Raw genomic sequence first — 19,071 nt, 5'->3', positions numbered from 1 at the left:
AGCAAGGCTCCCATCCAACAGCCACAGACTACTAACCTGCTCTCTTAGACCAAGGTCCTGCAAATTTAGTTGCGCATCTCTAGACAAGATGCATGAATCAATGCAAAATCCCAACAATACTATGGAGCCTTTTGGGTACCTTCAAGATATTGAGCCGCTGTACAACTGCAACCCCCAGGAGAAGACCCCTGGGCAAGAACACTACATGGGCTCTTTGCAGTCTAATAACGTACTGTGAAATAAGCTGCTTGCATCTTTGGATGTGAATGTGGGTCCCCTTACCTCTGTTGCACCAATGGTATATCCCCCCCTGGAAACTCCTATAAGCTGCGTCTCTGGGTATGACAGTCTATTAGCAGGAGAACTCATGAAGTCTGTCTATGAATGTATATATATGTATTTCTCCCAGAAAATTATTACAATTACACGTTTTGTTGTTCACATGTTTATTTCATTTGTGTATATTGGAACAACACAAAAAGAAGATATTAGTCAACAATTTTGGTTCTCAAGTCCTCAGACAGTTCTCTTCTCCTCTTTCTGTTCTCCCTGCTTAGTGTGGCACGTAACAACGCAAAGACTGAGTCAACTTTTCCCCTTTGTATCAGGTTTCAGGTGTGATTTTCATATTGCCCGCACCTTTTACTTGCCACAGGTGACTTTGAACGAGCATCACATGCTTGAAACAAAATTGTTTACCCACAATTTTGGAAAGATGCCAACAATTTTGTCCGACCCATTTATGGGGTTTTGTGTGAAATTATATCCAATTTGCCTTTTTTTGTGTTGTTCCAATACATACAAAGGAAATAAACATGTGTATAACAGAAAATACACATGCAATTTTTTATGGAAAAATACTTCATTTTCTGGAACAACTTCAAGGGTGCCAACACTTCCGGCCATGACTGTTTATAGTGAAGCAACCTTGATCAGTAAAGGAGCTTATGCCGTACCTCCGGGCCACTGCCGATAGCTTCATGCACTTCACTTGTCCAGAACATGAGACACACAGAGCACGACCTGTCCCGGCCATTCCCTCACCCAGTCTTTTCTTGCAGTCGCAGGGTATGCCTTTTAAAAAACAAAGTTAAATTACGTTGACAGAAGCATTTAAGAGAGGGACAACCTTACTAGTATTATCTAGCAAATTCATTTCTACCGATTGCAGGTAGAAGATCTGCTACCTGGCTCTATTGCAAGAGATACATCATCCACAAATCATTCACTGCCGCCAAATAATCTTATACAAATATAAAAGAACTAGATGGTGGCCCGATTCTAATGCATCGGGTATTCTAGAATAGGTATGCGGCCGACCGGGTGCAATCAGCAGAGCTGTGTTTAAATTTGGCGCCAAAATCGCTGATTGGTCGCGTTCGGCAACCGCGACCAATCAGCAAAGCGGTGTTTAAATTTGGCGGCTATATCGATGATTGGTCGCGGGCGGCGGCCGCGACCAATCAGCGAACCGTGTTAGTGAGGACTGGAGAGCGTGTTTAAATTTGGCACCAAAATCGCTGATTAGTCGCGACCAATCAGCCGAACGGTGTTTAAATTTGGCGCCAATACTGCTGACTGGTCATGGCCGCCGACCGCGACCAATCAGCAGAGCGATGCAGAGCGGGGTTTAAATTCGGCGCCAAAATCACAGATTGGTCGCCGGCCGCGACCAAACAGCAGAGCATTCTTTAAATTTGGCGCCAAAATCGCTGATTGGTCGAGGCCGGCGACAGCGAACAATCAGCAGAGCGTTGTTTAAATTTGGCGCCAATCTCGCTGATTGGTCGCGGATGGCGGCCGCGACCAATCAGCAGAGCGGCGTTTAAATTTGGCGCCAATCTCGCTGATTGGTCGCGGCTGGCGGCCGCGACTAATCAGCAGTGCGGTGTTTAAATTTGGCACCAAAATCGCTGATGAGTCTTTGCCGGCGACCGCGACCAATCAGCACAGCGGGGTTTACATTTGGCCCCAATGCTGCTGATTGGTCTCGGCCGGCGACCGTGACCAATCAGCAGAGCGTTGTTTAAATTTGGCACCAAAAACGCAGATTGGTCGCGGCCGGTGGTTGCGACCAATCAGCAGAGTGAGGTTTAAATTTGGCGCCAATACTGCTGACTGGTCATGGCCGATAACCGCGACCAATCAGCAGAGCGTTGTTTAAATTTTGCGCCAATACTGCTGATTGATCTCGGCCAGCGACCGCGATCAATCAGCAGAGCGTTGCTTAAATTTGGCGCCAATCTCGTTGATTGGACGCGTCCGGCGTCCGCGTCCAATCAGCACAGCAGTGTTTAAATGTGGCGGCAAGATCGGTGAATGGTCGCGGCCGCTATTTAAATGTGGCGCCCAAATCGGTGATTGGTTGCGGGCAGCGGACGCGACCAATCAGCAGAGCGGTGTTTAACTTTAGCGCCAAGATCACTGATTGGTCGGGTGTGGAGAGCGCGACCAATCAGCGAATCGTATTGGTGAGGAGCGGGGAGCGGAATCGTATTAGAGAGGACAGGGGAGCGCCCCTGCCTGTGCGGCTACTTCCGCTGCGAGAACCCGGGACATGAGCGGGCGCTCGGAGCAGAAGTATCCTGACCCGCAGCGCCGCTCCCCGGTCCTCCCTTCACACCCTAGCCGCTGATGTCCCCACAGTATCCGCAGGGTGTTACAAAGGTCCGGACATTTGTGTTCAAAATCGCTGATTGGTCGCTGGCGCTGCCCGCGACCAATCACCGATTTGGGCGCCAATTTTAAATATCGGCCGCGACCAATCACCGATCTTGGCTCCACATTTAAACACCGCTGTGCTGATTGGTCGCCGACGCTGGGCGCAACCAATCACCGATTTTGGCGCCACATTTAAATTTAAATAGCGGCCGCGACCAATTGGATGTCAGCGCCGCTCCCCGGTCCTCCCTTCACACCCTAGCCGCATGGATGTCAGCGCCGCTGCCTGTGCGGATAGTTCCGCTGCAAGAACCCGGGACATGAGCGGGCGCTCGCAGCAGAAGTATCCGGACTCGCAGCGCCGCTCCCCGGTCCTCCCTTCACACCCTAGCCACTGATGTCCCCACAGTATCCGCATGGTGTTACAAAGGTCAGGACATCTGTGTTAAAAATCGCTGATTGGTCGCTGGCGCTGGCCGCGACCAATCACCGATCTTGGCGGCAAATTCAAACACCGCTGTGCTGATTGGTCGCCGACGCTGTGCGCGACCAATCACCAATTTTGGAGGCACATTTAAATAGCGTCCGCGACCAATCAGTACAGCGGTGTTTAAATGTTGAGCCAAGATCGGTGATTGGTCGCGGCCGATATTTAAATTTGGCGCCTAAATCGGTGATTGGTCGGCGGCAGCGTCAGCGACCAATCAGCGATTTTTAACACAAATGTCCGGACCTTTGTAACACCATGCGGATACTGTGGGGACATCAGCGGCTAGGGTGTGAAGGGAGGACCGGGGAGCGGCGCTGCGGGTCGGGATACTTCTGCTGCGAGCGCCCGCTCATGTCCCGGGTTCTCGGAGCGGAAGTATCCGCACAGGCAGCGGCGCTGACATCCATGCGGCTAGGGCGTGAAGGGAGCACCGGGGAGCGGCGCTGACATCCAATTGGTCGCGGCCGCTATTTAAATGTGCCGCACAAATCGGTGATTGGTCGCCGACTTGGCCCGCAACCAATCACTGATCTTGCGGCCAAAGTTAAACACTACGGTGCTAATTGGTCGCGGACGCTGACAGCGACCAATCACCGATTTGGGCGCCACATTCAAATATCGGCCGCGACCAATCACCGATCTTGGCTCCACATTTAAACACCGCTGTGCTGATTGGTCGCCGACGCTGGGCGCGACCAATCACCGATTTTGGTGCCACATTTAAATAGCGTCCGCGACCAATCCGCACAGCGGTGTTTAAATGTGGAGCCAAGATCGGTGATTGGTCGCGGCCGATATTTGAATGTGGCGCCCAAATCGGTGATTGGTCGCTGTCAGCGGCCGCGACCAATCAGCACCGTAGTGTTTAACTTTTGCGGCAAGATCCGTGATTGGTTGTGGGCCAAGACCGCGACCAATCACCGATTTGTGCGGCACTTTTAAATAGCGTCCGCGACCAATTGGATGTCAGCGCCGCTCCCCGTTCCTCCCTTCACACCCTAGCCGCATGGATGTCAGCGGCGCTGCCTGTGCGGATACTTCCGCTCCGAGAACCCGGGACATGAGCGGGCGCTCGGAGCAGAAGTATCCCGACCCGCAGCGCCGCTCCCCGGTCCTCCCTTCACACCCTAGCCGCTGATGTCCCCACAGTATCCGCATGGTGTTACAAAGGTCCGGACATTTGTGTTAAAAATCGCTGATTGGTCGCTGGCGCTGCCCGCGACCAATGACCGATTTGGGCGCCAAATTTAAATATCGGCCGCGACCAATCACCGATCTTGGCTCCACATTTAAACACCGCTGTGCTGATTGGTCGCGGCTGATATTTAAATTTGGCGCCCAAATCGGTGATTGGTCGCGGGCAGCGCCCGCGACCAATCAGCGATTTTTAACACAAATGTCCGGACCTTTGTAAGACCATGCGGATACTGTGGGGACATCAGCGGCTAGGGTGTGAAGGGAGGACCGGGGAGCGGCGCTGCGAGTCCAGATACTTCTGCTGCGAGCGCCCGCTCATGTCCCGGGTTTTCGGAGCGGAAGTATCCGCACAGGCAGCGCCGCTGACATCCATGCGGTTAGGGTGTGAAGGGAGGACCGGGGAGCGGCGCTGACATCCATGCGGCTAGGGTGTGAAGGGAGGACCGAGGAGTGGCGCTGACATCCAATTGGTCACGGATGCTATTTAAAAGTGCCGCACAAATCGGTGATTGGTCGCTGTCTTGGCCCGCGACCAATGACTGATCTTGGCGCCAAAGTTAAACACTATTGTGCTGATTGGTCGCGGACGCTGACCGCGACCAATCACCGATTTGGGCGCCAAATTGAAATATCGGCCGCGACCAATCACCGATTTTGGCGCCAAATTTAAATATCGGCCGCGACCAATCACCACAGCGGTGTTTAAATGTGGAGCCAAGATCGGTGATTGGTCGCGGGCAGCGTCGGCGACCAATCAGCACAGCGGTGTTTAAGTTTTGCGCTAAGATCAGTGATTGGTCGGGTCCGAAGACCGCGATCAATCATCGAATCGTCTTGGTGAGGACCGGGGAGCGGCGCTGCCTGTGCGGCTACTTCCGCTGCGAGAACCCGGGACATAGCGGGCGCTCACAGCAGAAGTATCCCGACCCGCAGCGCCGCTCCCCGGTCCTCCCTTCCGCATGGAGGTCAGCGACGCCGGCGGTCCTTCCGCTGCTACCGGCTGCATCTCCATCCCGCAGATGGGTCCGTCGGTCGGGTTCCTTCTGCTGTTGCCGGCCGGGAGATGAGCGCCTTGCGCCGGTCATCTCCCGGCTGCATCGCCGCTCAGCTCCGTCCCGCAGATGAGCCGCTAACGGCCGCCATCTTTTTTTAGAAATCCCCCGGCGCTGATTGGCCGCTGCCGGACCAATGAGCGACGCGGGATTTCCTGGACAGACAGACACACAGACAGACAGACAGACGGGATAAGACAATTATATATATAGACTAGATTAGTTCCAATTAATGCTTTTGGTCTGTAGGTAGATCCGTACCATTCGTAACCGAGCAATAACATCATGCACGCTCCTTAACATGACATCTTCCCCTTGGATGAGCCACTTCTCCACGGCCCCCCGAGCCTCGGAGGTGGAGATGGTCTGGATGAGCTCTACGCGTTCCCCCTCGGTGCTGTACATGGCTTTGATGTCCAGGTTAGGAAGGAGCTCCAGCTTTGCTATGCCTTCAAAGCCCTTCTTTAGATGTGGTTGGACCCGCAGAGGGTCTTTAGTCTCAGAGAGAATTTCTAGCATTTCATCGTTGGACAGGAAGAAAAAGCTAAAGCGAAAATGCACAATATGATAAAGATGTCATTAAAGTATTGGGTCAGGCGCCATTTGTATTAGTGTCTATGTGAGAAAATAGAAAAGCAAAGCTTTAAAGTAAAGATTCAGTCCCCATACACATTGGATTAAAATAGTTTAAACCTGACGATTGCAGCAGGACCGGCCTACCCACTGATGTGTATGGGGGTCTCCTGACTCTCCCCCGATAGAGGATGTCAGGGCCAGAAGGATAGGGCAGATGGGATTTCAATACCCGGTCTTTTGGTTCTCAGGGGAGATAACCCGCTGCCAGAGGTGTCCAGTACCGACTTTCTCCTCTCTCCCCATTAAATCAGCAGAATAGGTGGGAGTCAGGAGAAATAGCCAAATAACCATTCAGACCACGGGTATCTCATATGTCATGCGTATGGTTAGCTTAAAGGGGCTATCCAGCTTTGGGAACTTTTTTTTATTTAACTGAAATGTGTATTCCCATCTCCAGGATTCTACCCCAATATGTAGTATGCGTAATAATAATAATATTAGCAAATACCTCCAATTAGAAGTTTAGTATAGTTCTTCTGATTTGTTTTGTCGCTTACCCCATGTGCAGGGCATTGCAGTAGCTTAGGTTACGACCACTAGCAAATAACTGTCACTATATGAGTGGTCGTAACCATGGATACCGAAGCTACTGCAATGCCTTGCACATGGGGAAAGCGACATAGTGAATCAGAAGAACTATACTACACTTCTAATTGGAGGTATTTGCTAATATTATTATTATTACTACGCCTACTACATATTGGGATAGGATCTTGGAGATGGGAATACCCATTTAATTGCGAGTATTTGCGACAATTCAGTTTCATTAAAAATGTTGCACCGTTAGGCTTTTTGTTTCCTGCACATTCAGCTTTGATGTGATCTGTGGTCATAAATCGGCTAAGAGGAGCTGAAAAAAGACAGATTAAAAATAAGTCCAATAGCCAGCGCAACACAGAGCCAATAGAAGGCAAACAGTGCAAAATTATTAATGAAATCCAATTACAAAAATGATTTCAATGCGTTTAAATAAGAAAAAAAAATATTTAAGGAATATATACAATCATTGCAACAAGTGAAAGGACTATACCGTGGGAAAAAAGCCTCTTCTTCTCCAGCCCTTTCATGATTTTATCCAGAAGCACATTGCTGTCCTGAAGTTTCTCCAGAAGTCCGGTCAGAGAAGTGGCGCTTAAAACCTAAAACAAAGTAGATAGCCCATAAGTAAGATTCCATTATATAGTTATAGAGACTGAAAAAAGGTCACATTCATTGACTATTGTGCCAATAGTTTATATTAAAAGAAAAATTAGAACCTATTTGGATAGAAAATAGAAGATGCGGGAGGCTGGAGTCCAGGCAGTGCGGAGCCCCATAACCCGGGATCCTTGTGATGGAAGCATCAGGACACGGACTCTTGGAAAACATCAATCCTGGATGCAAGATGACCGTGCTTTCTTGTATCAGTCCACCATGAAGCATCCATTTACCTTCGGGTCTTTAACGCAATGTTTCATGATCTCTCTCCAGTTTCTGTCCACAGTCTGGAATAAGCGTCCTTCTTCAGGCATTTGCTGCATGATGTCCTCAGAAGAGAAGATTAAAGCCACTGGGTCGGCACCTTCAGCCATTCATCAATGGTTTCCTGGATCCTTATCAGTCGTTCCTCCCATTGCTTAAAGGAGGAGAGCAAAAAGTTAATTACACATAAAATGAAAAGGATAGAAAAAAAATGCTATCATTTTAGAAGATAAATTATCAATGGATATGAATTCTGAATTGTTGGACATTTGTAGGGAAAGTTTGGCGAGACTCCTTGATACCATCCCCTTTACATGTAAGCTGGAGCCGCATGTAACTTTAGCCTCGGAGATCCTAATGAAACCTTAGCTTCTGCTAATAAGCAAGTGAAGATTTTAAGCTGAGTGACAACATTTACTGTGGGTGGGAACTCCTTAATCCCTTCAGGACCGGATAATTTTTTGTTTTGCATTTTTTCCTTCCCTTCTTCAAAAAGCCATACATTTTTTAATTTTTCCATTGATATAGCTGCAAGAGGCTATGTAATGTGCTGTAGCTTAACCCCTTCCCAACATATGACATACTGTTAAGCCATATGCCATGTTCCTGCAGATGTGCAAAATTTGGACCTGGGCCCCCACCAGCATGTTGGTCAGATGTATGGGCCCTTGTAGCATTCTAGATCCGATAATGATGCGCGTGTTCGTCCCTGCCTTGGATGTTTCCCATTGTAGCCCCATCCTATAATAATGTCTCTCATTCTAGGCCCCTTCCTGGTATAATGTTCCCCATCCTGCGCCCCTTCCTGTTATAATATCCCCGATCCTGGGCCTCTTCCTGTTATAATATCCACCTTCTGTGTATAATACCCCCCATCCTGAGCCCCTTTCAGCAATAACGTCCCAATCCTGGGCTCCTTCCTGGTATAATGTCCTTGGTCCTGGGCCTCTTACTGTAATAATGTCCCCCATCCTGGCCCCTTCCTGTAACAATGTCCCCAATCCTGGTACAATGTCCCCCATCCTATAACAATGTCCTCCATCCTGGTATCCTGTCCCCCATCCTAGGCCCCATTCTGGTATAATGACCTCCATCCTTGTGCCCTTCCTGGTGTAATGTCCTTCATCCTGGCCCATGTCATGGTATAATGACCCCCATTCTGGTATAATGCTCCCTATCCTGGGCCCTTTCCTTGTATAATGTTCCCCATCCTGGGCCCCTTCTTTATATAATGCTCCCCATCCTGGGCCCCTTCCTTGTCTAATTCTCCCCACCCTGAGCCCCTTCCTTGTCTAATGCTCCCCATCCTTGGCCCTTTCCTGGTATAATGTTCTGTTGTTCTTTTGTAATACATTAAATAAACAAAAATAAATGATTCTTCTTACCTTCCTGCGCTCCCACGACATGCGGCGTCTTCTTCTGTAGCTGATTTCAGTGTGCCGGCAAGGGCAGCGCATGACGTCACTTCCATGCGTCGCTCGTGACTGGCACGCCGACATCAGCTACTGGCCTTTGATTGGCTGGCGGCATGCATTGCAGCTCAGGGACCCGGCATGTTCCTGCGCAGCAATATACTTCAGCCGAATGTGCGTCCTCAGACTGTGGAAGTGCCATACATATATGAGATGGGAATACCACTCTGCCACTGTGCGCTCCTTTATGCACTTTACCCTCCTTTTTGGCACTCTTTGTGGTAAGAGACTACCTTAAAAAATGTTTTATGTGACATGTATCTGATTATTTGTGGGCAGGAGCATTATTTAGATGGATACCTGATGCATATGGCAAGTGTAAATCCAATGACTATGGAATACTTCTGGATTACTTTTTGATATATTATTACACTCATTGGATTGTCTTGATATACTAACCTTATGCTATATTATCTATATTGCTCATGTCCCACTGTGACCATATGCGTGACCATATATGTATACTTTGTAACATATCTTGCTACATTGGTAATCTAATTAGTGTCTTTATACTATCCGTATTATGTCATTTCTCTTTTTACTATGTACGTTTTTTAACTTGATGGAATAAAAATTTATATTTTTTACGCCAATTAACTCTTTCTTCTCCTATGTACCCATGTGTTTCATGAGTTGGCTCAGTTTGGCAAATCTGGGATATATTTCCCCCCGGATATGCCAACTTTACCCCTATAGGGTCTATTTAGTTGTATCACTCTGAGTCTATGTCTGATCCAGAGATACAATAATGAACATGAATCCTTATATATCACGGATCTTGCAGCCGCCTTTACCTGCTTGGACATAAGTGTTACATAGTTACATAGTTTAAAAGGCCGAAAAAAGACAAGCGTCCATCCAGTTCAGCCTATTTCTTGTGCACTGCAGCTATTCCGCAGCGTTGATCCAGGGGAAGGCAAAAAAAAACCATGCGGTATAGGCCAATTTACATCATTGAGGAAAAATTCACTTCCCGACTCCAATCTGGCAGTCAGATTAAATCCCTGGATTAATTAACTATCACTAAGCATAAGATGTAATTTTATTGTTCTCAAGAAAGGCGTCCAGTCCTCTCTTGAACTCATTAAGTGAGTTGGACATCACCACTTCCTCTCCCAGAGAATTCCAGAGTCTCACAGCTCTGACCGTAAAGAATCCCCTTCTATGCTGGTGCAGGAACCTCCTTTCCTCCAGACGCATAGTGTCCCCCCTCGTCTTTGTCACCATCCTTGGTATAAACAGGTCATGGGAGAGATCTCTGTACAGCCCCCTGATGTATTTATACATGTTTATGAGGTCTCCCCTAAGCCTTCTCTTTTCCAACGTAAATAGGCCTAATTTGGACAACCTCTCTGGGTATTCTAGTCCCTCCATTCCCTTTATTACCTTAGTCGCCCTCCTTTGTACCCTCTCTAGCTCCAATATGTCTTTCCTGAGTACCGGAGCCCAGAACTGTGCACAATATTCTAAGTGCGGCCTTACCAGCGCTTTATACAGAGGAAGAACAATGTTCTCATCATATGCCCCTATTCCTCTTCTGATGCATGCCATGACTCTATTTGCCTTCGCAGCTGCTGCCTGACACTGGGCACTCCAATTTAATTTGCTGTTAACCAAGACGCCCAGGTCCTTCTCCATGTCAGATTTCCCCAACGGTTTCCCATTTAATATGTATGGGTGACTGCTGTTTTTCTTTCCCATGTGCATGACCTTACATTTATCGGCATTGAACCCCATTTGCCATTTTTTGGCCCAACTCCCCAATTTATCTAAATCCTCCTGTAGCTGTGCCCTATCCTCATCTGTATTAACTACGTTACAAAGTTTAGTATCATCTGCAAATATTGCTATTTTACTATGCAACCCTTCCACTAGATCATTAATAAGTATATTAAATAATATAGGGCCCAAGACAGACCCTTGAGGCACCCCGCTAGTCGAGACGCAGTTATAAAAGGAATCCAATTTGTCCGCATTAATCAACTGCAGGGCATCTTGATTGGCAAATAGATTGATCACGTTGGGGTACCAAGTGTTCAGCAACTTTTCTTCTGTCTTGGCACAAGCCAAGGATCCGCTGTTCCTCAGGGATTCACATTCTACAGGACCCCTGGACCTGACAAAGAATAAAGCACTTTATCATATTAAACCTGACAGGGCACACCTGTGAAGTGAAGACCATTTCCGGTGACTACCTCTTGAAGCTCATCAAGAGAATGCCAAGAGTGTGCAAAGCAGTCATCAAAGCAAAAGGTGGCTACTCTGAAGAACCTAGAATATAAGACATATTTTCAGCTGTTTCACACTTTTTTGTTAAGTATATAATTCCACATGGGTTAATTCATAGTTTTGATGCCTTCAGTGTGAATGTACAATTTTCATAGTCATGAAAATACAGAAAAAGCTTTAAATGAGAAGGTGTGTCCAAACTTTTGGTCTGTACTGTATATATCCACCCATATACAGTATACATATACACACATATACAGTATACATATATACACACCCATATACAGTATACATAAACACACCCATATACAGTATACATATATACACACATATACAGTATACATAAACACACCCATATACAGTATACATATATATACACACATATACAGTATACATATATATACACACATATACAGTATACATATACACACCCATATACAGTATACATATATATACACACATATACAGTATACATATATACACACATATACAGTATACATATATACACCCATATACAGTATACATATATACACACATATACCAGTATACATATATATACACCCATATACAGTATACATATATATACACACTTATACAGTATACATATATACACACCCAGTATACAGTATATATATATATATACACACCCATATACTGTATATATATATATATACACACCCATATACAGTATACATATATACACACATATACAGTATACATCTATACACACATATACAGTATACATATATACACATATATACACACATATACACACACATACCAGTATACATATATATATACACACGCCCATATACAGTATACAGTGCTGGCCAAAAGTATTGGCACCCCTGCAATTCTGTCAGATAATGCTCAATTTCTTCCTGAAAATGATTGCAATCATAAATTCTTTGGTATTATTCTCTTCATTTAATTTGTCTTCAATGAAAAAAACACAAAAAGAATTGTCCTAAAGCCAGATTGGATATAATTCCACACCAAACCTAAAAAAGGGGGTGGACAAAAGTATTGGCACCCTTTGAAAAATCATGTGATGCTTCTCTAATTCGTGTAATTAACAGCACATGTAACTTACCTGTGGCACCTAACAGGTGTTGGCAATAGCTAAATCACACTTGCAGCCAGTTAACATGGATTAAAGTTGACTCAACCTCTGTCCTGTGTCCTTGTGTATACCACATTGAGCATGGAGAAAAGAAAGAAGACCAAAGAACTGTCTGAGGACTTGAGAAACCAAATTGTGAGGAAGCATGAGCAATCTCAAGGCTACAAGTCCATCTCCAAAGACCTGAATGTTCCTGTGTCTTCCGTGCGCAGTGTCATCAAGAAGTGTAAAGCCCATGGCACTGTGGCTAACCTCCCTAGATGTGGACGGAAAAAAAAATTGACGAGAGATTTCAACGCAAGATTGTGCGGACGGTGGATAAAGAACCTCGACTAACATCCAAACAAGTTCAAGCTGCCTTGCAGTCCGAGGGTACAGCAGTGTCAACCCATACTATCCGTTGGCATCTGAATGAAAAGGGACTGTATGGTAGGATACCCAGGAAGACCCCACTTCTTACCCCGAGACATAAAAAAGCCAGGCTGGAGTTTGCCAAAACTTACCTGAGAAAGCCTAAAACGTTTTGGAAGAATGTTCTCTGGTCAGATGAGACAAAAGTAGAGCTTTTTGGGAAAAAGCATCAACATAGAGTGTACAGGAAAAAAAAAGAGGCATTCAAAGAAAAGAACACGGTCCCTACAGTCAAACATGGCGGAGGTTCCCTGATGTTTTGGGGTTGCTTTGCTGCCTCTGGCACTGGACTGCTTGACCGTGTGCATGGCATTATGAAGTCTGAAGACTACCAACAAATTTTGCAGCATAATGTAGGGCCCAGTGTGAGAAAGCTGGGTTTCCCTCAGAGGTCATGGGTCTTCCAGCAGGACAATGACCCAAAACACACTTCCAAAAGCACTATAAAATGGTTTTAGAGAAAGCACTGGAGACTTCTAAGGTGACCAGCAATGAGTCCAGACCTGAATCCCATAGAACACCTGTGGAGAGATCGCAAAATGGCAGTTTGGAGAAGGCTCCCTTCAAATATCAGGGACCTGGAGCAGTTTGAAGTGACCGCGGGCAAGGCCGCGCATTGGTATCTATGATCTGGCCCAGCAAGATCCCCACACACAGACTCTATCTTGACAACCGTATCTTTACTCGCATACATTTTTAACACAGCAAAGAAAAAAAAACAATAAATGACAACCGTAAATATGCACAGTAATAACGTGTACTGATAAGCTGACCCTCACTGTCCCTACTCACACGTTACCAGTCCTTTACTCCAGAAGGATGTGTCCCCCGTCGCAGGCCTGTCTGTCTTTGCAGGAAGGCGTCCCAGCCGGAGAAAAAACAGGAACAGCAGAATTCGCGGAAACAAAGGAAGGGATACTTCGGCCTCTCGCCAGAGGTCCCGCTTACAGTCTCTCTGATCCGGATAGAAGCTCTGGTGGGTCCCCTTATGTAGTCCACACTCCAGTAGCAGGGAGTGTAACAGCTGAATCCTTCAGCAGTGCAGGAGCTGGGGAAGGCTCCGAGGATATGGTGTCAGATAGAAGAAATCACGTTGAGAGTCTCTCCTGCGCCACACACGAGGGCCTGCACACCGTCCTGGCTCTTTTCACAGACCACAGCAGACTCTGCGCGCGCTTTTTCCTGCTTCCCACTTTGGTCACGTGACTCTCTAGGGCGGGACACAGGAGGCTCAGTCTTTTTCTCTGTCATCACACCCTGCGCAGGTGCAACCTCTGGCCACAAGGTGGCAACATCATCCTGTGTAATCACTTCTGTAACAGGCTCTATATCAATTATCACAGAACAGCCAGAGACGGCCAGCTCACTACAAGTTTGCCAAAGAAGAATGGTCTACAATTCCAGCAGAGCATTGTAAGAAACTCATTGATGGTTACCGGAAGCGGTTGTTCGCAGTTATTTTGGCTAAAGGTTGTGCAACCAAGTATTAGGCTGAGGGTGCCAATACTTTTGTCCGGCCCATTTTTGGAGTTTTGTGTGAAATGATCAATGATTTTATTTTTGCTTCATTCTCTTTTGTGTTTTTCCTTGCAAGCAAATTAAATGAAGGTAATAATACCAAAGAATTTGTGATTGCAATCATTTTCAGGAAGAAACTGAGTATTATCTGACAGAATTGCAGGGGTGCCAATACTTTTGGCCACCACTGTACATATATATATACACACACATACAGCATACATATATACACCCATATACAGTATACATATACACACATCTACAGTATACATATATATACACCTATATACAGTATACATATATACACACCCATATACAGTATACATATATACACAGTATAGATATACACACACATATACAGTATACATATATATACACACACATACAGTATACATATATACACACCCATATACAGTATACATATACACACCCATATACAGTATACATATATACACACCCATATACAGTATACATATACAGTACAGACCAAAAGTTTGGACACACCTTCTCATTTGAAGATTTTTCTGTATTTTCATGTCTTTGAAAATTGTACATTCACACTGAACGCATCAAAACTATGAATTAACACATGTATAATTATATACTTAACAAAAAAGTGTGAAACAACTGAAAATATGTCTTATATTCTAGGTTCTTCAAAGTAGCCACCTTTTGCTTTGATGACTGCTTTGCACACTCTTGGCATTCTCTTGATGAGCTTCAAGAGGTAGTCACCGGAAATGGTTTTCACTTCACAGGTGTGCCCTGTCAGGTTTAATAAGTGGGATTTCTTGCCTTATAAATGGGGTTGGGACCATCAGTTGTGTTGTGCAGAAGTCTGGTGGATTCACAACTGATAGTCCTACTGAATTGACTGTTAGCTGTTTTTTTCTTGCCATAATACAAATTCTAAGTAAAGAAAAACTAGTGGCCATCATTACTTTAAGAAATGAAGGTCAGTCAGTGCGAAAAATTGGGAAAACTTTGAAAGTGTCCCCAAATGCAGTTGCAAAAACCATCAAGCGCTACAAAGAAACTGGCTCACATGAGGACCGCCCCAGGAAAGGAAGACCAAGAGTCACCTCTGCTTCTGAGGATAAGTCTATCCGAGTCACCAGCCTCAGAAATCGCAGGTTAACAGCAGCTCAGATTAGAGACCAGGTCAATGCCACACAGAGTTCTAGCAGCAGACACATCTCTTTAACAACTGTTAAGAGGAGACTTTGTGCAGCAGGCCTTCATGGTTTAATAGCTGCTAGGAAACCACTGCTAAGGACAGGCAGCAAGCAGAAGAGACTTGTTTGGGCTAAAGAACACAAGGAATGAACATTAGACCAGTGGAAATCTGTGCTTTGGTCTGATGAGTCCAAATTTGAGATCTTTGGTTCCAACCACCGTGTCTTTGTGCGACGCAGAAAAGGTGAACGGATGGACTCAACATGCCTGGTTCCCACCGTGAAGCATGGAGGAGGAGGTGTGATAGTGTGGGGGTGCTTTGCTGGTGACACTGTTGGGGATTTATTCAAAATTGAAGGCATACTGAACCAGCATGGCTACCACAGCATCTCGCAGAAGCATGCTATTCCATCCTGTTTGCGCTTAGCTGGACCATCATTTATTTTTCAACAGGACAATGACCCCAAACACACCTCCAGGATGTGTAAGGGCTATTTGACCAAGAAGGAGACTGATGGGGTGCTACCTGGCCTCCACAGTCACCAGACCTGAACCCAATCGAGATGGTTTGGAGTGAGCTGGACCGCAGAGTGAAGGCAAAAGGGCCAACAAGTGCTAAGCATCTCTGGGAACTCCTTCAAGATTGTTGGAAGACCATTTCCGGTGACTACCTCTTGAAACTCATCAAGAGAATGCCAAGAGTGTGCAAAGCAGTCATCAAAGCAAAAGGTGGCTACTTTGAAGAACCTAGAATATAAGACATATTTTCAGTTGTTTCACACTTTTTTGTTAAGTATATAATTCCACATGTGTTAATTCATACTTTTGATGCCTTCAATGTGAAAGTACAATTTTCATAATCATGAAAATACAGAAAAATCTTTAAATAAGAGGTTGTGTCCAAACTTTTGGTCTGTACTGTATATATACATACAGTATGCATATACACATATACAGTATACATATATATATATATACATACATATAGAGTATCTATAATATAACGCTACAAGCGTCCCTCTGTCTGAAGCCTTTATAGTCTGCGCTAGTGCGACACGCCTGCACAGTCTGGCTCCAGACTGAAGAACGCATGGAGCCGTTACAGGTAAGAGGAGTGTATGGTGCTGGAGATCGAGGTATGCGTATACACTGAACACATACCGCGATCTCTGGCGCCATACTTACATACTTACCTGACCGGGATGAGCGCTACCGCGGCGCCTCTGTTCGGTCCAGAGTCCGGGGGAAGAGGGAGGCATTGAAATCGGCACATGCGCATAGCGCTATCCGGCGCCATTTTACTGAAGACACATTTGCAATGTGTCTTCAGCAAAATGGAGCCGGACAGCGTGGTATGAGCACACGCGTACTTCGGCGCCGCACTCCTCCCCCGGCCTCCAGCAGAACGGGAAACAGCGCTGGAGCACAGGGAAGAAAGGTGAGTATAAGTGTTTATTTTCTTGTATGTGTGTGTAGCATGATAGGGATGAGGGGTGCCATACATACCAGGATTGGGGGGTGAGGGGTGCCATACATACCAGGATTGGGGGGTGAGGGGTGCCATACATACCAGGATTGGGGGGCGAGAGGACCATACATACCAGGATTGGCGGGTGAGGGGACTATCCATACCAGGATTGGGGGGTGAGGGGTGCCATGCATACCAGGATTGGGGGGTAAGGGGACCATGCATAACAGGATTGGGGGTGAGGGGACCATGCATAACAGGATTGGGGGTGAGGGGTGCCATGCATAACAGGATTGGGGGTGAGGGGTGCCATGCATATCAGGATAGGGATGAGGGGTACCATGCATACCAGGATTGGGGATGTGAGGGGGTACCATAGATACCAGAATAGGGATGAGGGGGTACCATGCATACCAGGATTGGGGGTGAGGGGTACCATGTATACCAGAATTGGGGGGTGAGGGGACCATGCATACCAGGATTGGGGCTGAGGGGTGCCATGTATACCAGAATTGGGGGGGGGACCATGCATACCAGGATTGGGGATGAGGGGTGCCATGCATACCAGGATTGGGGAATGAGGGGTGCCATGCATACCAGGATTGGGGAATGAGGGGTGCCATGCATACCAGGATTGGGGGTGAGGGGTGCCATGCATACCAGGATTGGGGAATGAGGGGTGCCAAGTATACCAGGATTGGGGGTGAGGGGTGCCATGCATACCAGGATTGGGGGGTGAGGGGTGCCATGTATACCAGGATTGGGAGGTGAGGTGACCATGCATACCAGGATTGGGGAATGAGGGATGCCATGTATACCAGAATTGGGGGGTGAGGGGACCATACATACCAGGATTGGGGGGTGAGGGGACCATGCATACCAGAATTAGGGGGTGAGGGGTGCCATGTATACCAGGATTGGGGAATGAGAGATGCCATGTATACCAGAATTGAGGGGTGAGGGGACCATGTATACCAGGATTGGGGGATGAGGGGTGCCATGTATACCAGGATTGGGGGTGAGGGGTGCCATGCATACCAGGATTGGAGAATGAGGGGTGCCATGTATACCAGGATTGGGGGGTGAGGGGACCATGCATACCAGGATTGGGGGGTGATGGGTGCCATGTATACCAGGATTGGGGAATGAGGGGTGCCATGCATACCAGGATTGGGGAATGAGGGGTGCCATGCATACCAGGATTGGGGAATGAGGGGTGCCATGCATACCAGGATTGGGGGTGAGGGGTGCCATGCATACCAGGATTGGGGGGTGAGGGGTGCCATGTATACCAGGATTGGGAGGTGAGGGGACCATGCATACCAGGATTGGGGAATGAGGTGTGCCATGCATACTAGGATTGGGGGGTGAGGGGACCATACATACCATGATTGGGGGGTGAGGTGAGTCATGCATACCAGGGTTGGGGGGTGAGGGGACCATACATACCATGATTGGGGAATGAGGTGTGCCATGTATACCAGGATTGGGGGGTGGAGGGACCATGCATACCACAATAGGATGGGGGCAGCACAAATACCAGGATGGGAGACCATATACCAATAAAAATGCTCGCCACCCGGGCGTAGAACGGGTTCAATAGCTAGTACATATATACACGCATATATACAGTAATACAGCATATACATACACATATATATACTGTATATCCCCACACACACACATATATACAGTAATACAGCATATACATACACATATATACTGTATATACACACACACATATATATATATATCTGGCGACAGGGCCCCGCTGCGTCCTCTGTGTCTCTGTACAGATATAAGTGTAACACGTACTGGATCCAGCACAGGTGACAGTCTGCCATAGAGCTGACGTGCAGTACATACACTGTGTTATAGGGGGCGCTCACCTGTGCGGACCCCGCGCTCCGGCCGCTACTTCTCTGCTCATATAAGGTCTCTCTTTCTGCCATTAAATAATTCGGTTGTCATGGCAGCGGAGGCGGGGCGTTGGTAGGGGGCGTGTCTGATATAGGACAGATTGGGGCGGGGCTGTCATGCAGTGCTTGTCTCATCGCTGTAATTTCCTGCTGTTGCCACCTGGTGGACAGCATTGGTCAGTACGCGCTGAGAATGCTCACATGGTGGGGGAGGGGCAGCTTATATATGTATATACACAGTCACAATGCAGTTAGGGT

At 46.9% G+C, this 19,071-nt stretch overlaps 1 long non-coding RNA gene across 1 annotated transcript; it reads right to left on the bottom strand.

The window, feature by feature from the left end:
- Positions 1 to 7,066: 7,066 nt before the first annotated feature.
- On the bottom strand, positions 7,067 to 18,868 carry LOC141206906 (uncharacterized). Its single transcript, XR_012277422.1, has 4 exons — positions 18,784 to 18,868; positions 11,134 to 11,240; positions 7,467 to 7,651; positions 7,067 to 7,175 (listed from the first exon to the last, which is right to left on the bottom strand). It is a non-coding gene; the product is annotated as an uncharacterized lncRNA (long non-coding RNA).
- Positions 18,869 to 19,071: the final 203 nt, after the last annotated feature.

This window comes from Phyllobates terribilis, unplaced genomic scaffold (genome assembly GCF_046119375.1).
Source record: "Phyllobates terribilis strain yellow unplaced genomic scaffold, ASM4611937v1 Scaffold_146__1_contigs__length_4606013, whole genome shotgun sequence".
NCBI classification, from domain to species: domain Eukaryota; kingdom Metazoa; phylum Chordata; class Amphibia; order Anura; family Dendrobatidae; genus Phyllobates; species Phyllobates terribilis.
This window is presented reverse-complemented; position numbering and strand designations above follow the sequence as displayed.